Below are 5895 nucleotides of genomic sequence, written 5' to 3' on the forward strand. Positions count from 1 at the left end.
AGAGAACTTACCACCAACATATTAAACATAATTGAATATAAATCAACCTATTTTCCAGAATTCACCTGTTATACAAAAGAACTGTCATGCAAAAGGCCCTAAGGAAGTAAAATACAGGATAATAAGATTATGATCAGGAAAGGAAGCTTGGAGAGAGGAAAAAAATGCACGAAGAAGTTCAGCCCATAGAGGAAAGACTTGGTTAATCATTCTAGTACACAGATTAGTTAAATCCCCAGATGTAGAAGCCGCAGATATGGAGCATGAACTATATACTCTGTCATTTTATCTAAGGGACTTGAGCATCCCTAGACTTTGGTATCATGGAACGAATTCCCTCCACCAACACCCTCGAATACTGAAAGATGACTATATCATAAGAGTGGCAACAGGCACCTGTGACAACGGACTTTATCTCGTGTGTTTCCCTCCCTCTGTGAAGCATGACCCTACCAAAGATTTTCAACAAATACCTCAGGAAAACTGGGGAGAAAGGGCTCCCAAACCCGATAGGAGTTCAAATAAACAGCCCAGAAGTCAAAGGAAGGGATTCCAGGGCCATTCTTTTACTTCCTTAAAATTCCTTTAGTTCGATAAGAACTATCCTGAGTTTGGAAACAGTACTTTGTAAAGTCATATTTTTATACTCAATGTTAGCTTGAAGTAAGTTCTCTGATTTTATAGGACTAGCGCTCTTGCTCAGTGACTCATCTCACTTAGAGTTTAAAAGTTTGCGTCACAAAGGGAAAGTGAAAAGTAGCAGTAATTTATGGAACTAAGGAAGCATTTTTCTCACTCAGAGAAAAATTTGTGAAGCAGTATAACCTCTAGGTATCAAGATGTTGATTATTTTGCAAATTGTAACTAAGAGGTTATTTCTCATATTTATGTGGTGCTGGAATTTCATTTCCTATTTTATGAAAGAAATCATGAGCCCAAAGGAAGAATACCATTTAGAGGAGATAAAAAAGCCAATAAATATTTCATTTATCCAACACCTCGTTTTCCAGACTTGCGACACTGTCCTTAAATTAGGACCTGAACTCTTAAGGATTTCTGATTTAACTTTTATTAAGCTCATTTTATTTCTCTATAAAGACAATATATTACATGATCCCTAAAATCAAGCCCAGCCCCAAATTTTATGATTGTATTCCCACAAGTTCAATTGATTCCAACCCTATTATCTTCTAGCCATTGAAAAACCAATATTTTGAGTTAATCTCTTTCCCCTCTCTGGTAAATCAGCTATGTCCAGGGTGGTCCATAATCCTCTTCTGAAAGAACTGATATGATATATTCCAGTGTGGGGCCACTTTAAGCCCACTGAGACTTCTTGAAGATAATTGCTTGTGACTCAGCAATGGCTGTGGCCAATTTCTTAAGTTCTTTAGTGTGGAAGCTATCAAGATCTATGGATTTAACTCATCCAGTCTGAGTCAGTCATTTTTATCTGTTCCTGCTTTGGTAAGGCTCTCTGCCTCCCATCATATCTTTGCCTGCTCACATGATTAGACAATAGTTGACATTTGTGAGGGAAAAATGAAATAAAAAGTGCCTTCCTGTCACTGTCATTTTTTAAGTACTTTTCTTGTCATTTGATAAAAGACAGTGCTTTTCCCACCTTCGCCCACTTAATGCTCTTACATAGTTTTGTACATCTTGTGAATTGCATCTTATACCTTGCTTGTATATTATTGGTTTATCAACCATAGCATAACAGAATATTAAAGGTCATTGGACTTTGAATAAGGACATTTAGATTTTTGCCCAATAATTTTTGGGGCGTGTTCAGAACTCCCCATCTTTAATGTTAGTATGGGCTTCCCCGATGGTTCAGTAATGTTAGTATGTCAGTAGTTCAGTACTTGACCTTAAGGTCCCTTCCTCTTTAAATGTCTTCTAACACTCCTTACCGGTGGATTCATCTCTCTCTGTAACGTTTCTCTGTAGCATCTCTGTTGCCAGTGTTTCCTGTCACAGTAAACAAACCTGTCTGCCAGGCATTCGCACTTGGTGCCCCTGTAGAAACTCTGGCTCTTCCCATGCCCTCCATTCCCACATTCCCAGGGCCCCATTCTGCCTGCCATGACCTCCATCATGTCCTGCTTTGGGATGCTGCGGCTATGACTATAGTCTAGCTCTCCTTGCAGACTGCCTACATCTTTATGGCTTCCCTGGTCTGTTCCTCACTCGTCTCAAGGACATTACTGAAGTTGTTTGATTGGAAAAGATGCCAGAGAGTGCCATGTTTTTGATGAGTAAGAGAACTGTATGTTGTGAGTTTCTGACAAACTTGTCTCATAGGTGTCTTGGCAAGACAGGTGAAAGTATTTTCTTTGTGATGTAGGTATCTGGTTGAATTTGATTATAACATCAACAGCTATGGAGAAGGAAATGGTAACCTATTCCAATACTGTTACCTGGATAATCCCATGGATAGAGGAAGCTGGTGGGCTACAATCCATGGAATCGCAAAAGTTGAACACGACAGAGTGACTGAGCAAGCAGCAGAACAGAAAAAGCCTTTACTTAAAGGAAAACCATGTTGGGAAAGCTCTATTACTAGGAGAGTAGCCCTGCATACTTTTGTTGTCGTTATTGTTTAGTCACTCAGTTGTGTCCAACTCTTTTGTGACCCCATGGATTGGGATTATCCAGGCAAGAATACTGGAATGGGTTGACATTTCCTTTTTCCCAACACAGGCATTGAACCTGAGTCTGTTTCATTGCAGGGAGATTCTTTATCCTCTGAGCCACCAGGGAAGCCCTTTGTATACTTTGGACACATACTTTTCTAGCAACTTCTCAACACTAGAGACTGAGTTTGGCATTGGGTATATCAAGGGAAATAAGCATTATATCCAAGCCTCAAGGGCATCACTATCTAGTGAGGAAGGCAGATTAATTGATAATTATAATGCAAAGTGCTGTATTCAGTAGAATGTAAAAGGTGTACATATAAAGCAGTAGACAATGGTGCTTGAACTGTCTTCCAAGCTGAGTATGTGTTGAAGATAATTGCTCCAGGGAAAAGGAGGAACATTTGGGAGAGTAGGATAATATTGATTGGCTTGAAACCTTTGGCTAGGAGGCTAGTGGAGATAAAACGATCGGCCAAAGAGAATTGCTGGAGGCTTTCAAACCAGATTTCCCTTGTAGCTCAGTTGGTAAAGAATCTGCCTGCAGTGCAGGAGACCCAGGTTCGATCCCTGGGTTGAGAAGATTCCCTGGAGAAGGAAATGGCAACCCGCCCCAGTATCCTTGTCTGGAAAATCTCATGGTCAGAGAGTCCTGGTGGACATGCAGTCCATGGGATTGCAAAGAGTCTTCCACGACTGAGTGACTAACACACACTCTTCAGAAAATTTGTTCTGATAGCTGTACTGAGGGATAGTTAATTGTGGACCAGGAGAATGAAGCGTAAGGAAAGGGTAGATGCTAAGCTGGAAACAAGGAACCAGTTAGAAACCCCTCAGAGTGGTTTAGCTGAGAATTAACATGAACAATATAGAGAAAGATGGCAATAGAAAATAATTAGCAGGGATTATTGATGGAGGGATTATTATTGAAAGAGAAAAGAAGAGTCTTTTTTTTTAATGTCTAATATTACTAACCTCACACACCATAAGGATAGCACATATGCTCACATTTTTACAAAGTAGGCAGGCAAGCAAAGTACATTTAATGCCATCACAGCAATATTGAACTCTTATCATTAGTCATTCAGGTTAAGGCACTGTATTTACTTGGAAGTGAAGACCCCAACAGTTAGTGTTAGTCATGCAGTCGGGTCTGACTCTTTGCAACTCCACGGACTATAGCCAGGCTCCTCTGTCCATGGAATTCTTCAGGCAAGATACAAGGTCATAATCAGCCACAAATTAGTATCATTTTATTAGCTGTCACAGGGAAACTTGTTTTCAGGCTTTTAAGGATAAAACACAAGACAGAATCTAATCAGGTGTGGATTCAGGAGTGGATTGGCCCATGGTAGAATGCCCAAGACAGATCTGTTTGAGACTTTCACAGTATAGGATTTTGAGCAACAAGACACAAAATTAGCACTCTGAAAATAGAGAAAATGGCTATGGGGAGCCAGCAGGAAGGATATCAGGGGTGAAAAGAAGTAGTGAGGAGCTGAAGGTGAAAAAAGAGGAGTGGTACTTTGGTAGTGGCCCTCAGCTTATTGTAACATCTTCATCTCTGTCACCTAGGAGAAAAAGGTCAGGCTACTGTTGGTTGTGATACTCACAGATGTGAGAGGAAAGCAGGCATTAAGCCTGGACCCTGGGGGTCTGTGAGCATAGTTGTAATACAGTTAATTTTAGGTGTGCAGACATCAAAGAGAAATAGTCCCACAATTATGGTGAAGATCTTGTTAATCATCTAGGTGAGAGATAACCTGGTGTTCCCTTCCTTCTGATACTAACCTTCCCTTCCTTGGAGGCCATTAGATTAAATCAAGTCTGCTGCAGAAGAGACCACAATATCCAATCTTTGCTCACTGAAGAAATCTGCTGTATTGAACTGAAACTGCTCAAAATGAGTTTCAACAATTTCTTGGCTTTTTTTTTTTTAAAGAACCATTGAACTGTGAAAAATGATTCATTTTTGCCAACTTGTAATTTTACCAACAGAGACATTTAAATAATAAATGTATCTTCTATTCTCTACTTCCTCCATCATTTCATAAGAAGTGGACATTTTAATAGTAAGTGAAAGCAGAAAAATAAATTTCTCAAAATAATGGAAAATCTAAATTAAATGAATTTAATGTTAGGAATAGCCTATTGGATTTCTCATTTTACCACTGGCTGATAAAGCCCTGACACTGAGCTGTCATCTGCCATGGATCTGTAATCAGGAACCACCCTGGAAGTGGGAAAAGGGGGCTAAAAAGATACCACTGCACTCATCACAGGGCATAACTTGCACTGAGGTGAGGTCAGGATCTGACTAATGAGTGGCATCGGAGAGTATCATTTATTTATTAGCCAGAGGCAAACAGAATTTTTCTTTTTCCATGTCCAGGTTTTCTGCCAATTGAAAACACTCCAGTTTGTTATTAGATTCAGGTGCTCCTGTGGTTGTCTGCTTTCTACCCCCTTTAATTCCTTCTTTCCTGAGATTGTGCTATAATTTGTGAAGCTTCTGGCATCAACTTTATTTTCTTTCTGACTAGTGATTGCAAACCCTGCGCATGTTTCTGGTTTGTTAGCAGGTGGCCTGGCCTGCCAAAAAGCAAACTCATAGTTTTGGATTACCCCCAGGCTTTACCCAAGTTCCAAAGCTGGTATCAGCCCTGATACATATTACAGAGCCTCATGGGTACTTTAGCATTCATACAGGGCCACAGGCCCATAGGGTATGTGCTTCATCCAAACACTTCATGTGTGATTGAAAGAGGATACAGCATGGCAATGGAATCCTGTTCTTGAAGATTGGTTTTACAATTCACCAAGGAGATGAAAAAAGAGGAAACAGGTGAAACATTTGGGCCAAGTGAACTGCTGTTCCAAGTATTTCACAACTCAGGAGGTAGCAGAGAATTCGGAAAACAACATCAAGCTGCTTTCTCTGGGCTTCTTATTCTGTGTTGCGTAAATGGAGGAATGCCACGCCTATTCAGAAAACATTTGCCGGATCTTCTGGGATGGAAGCTAGCCTCAAAGAAGGGAAGCAAACTGGGACTGGTGAAGGAAAATTACAAATACATGATGTAGTCAGGAGCTGGAAAGGCCTCAAATTATTTACTCGACCATGCAATAAAAGTGACAGGAGTTGTGTATCCTTAAACAACCTTCTGCTGGCAGAATGATACCATGAAATGGTCTGTTTTGCTGCTAGATGCACTAAAGATTAGATAAGAAGGCAAACAGTCCTTTGTGGGAC

The sequence above is a fragment of the Bubalus bubalis genome, chromosome 19, assembly GCF_019923935.1.
Source record: "Bubalus bubalis isolate 160015118507 breed Murrah chromosome 19, NDDB_SH_1, whole genome shotgun sequence".
NCBI classification, from domain to species: Eukaryota; Metazoa; Chordata; class Mammalia; order Artiodactyla; family Bovidae; genus Bubalus; species Bubalus bubalis.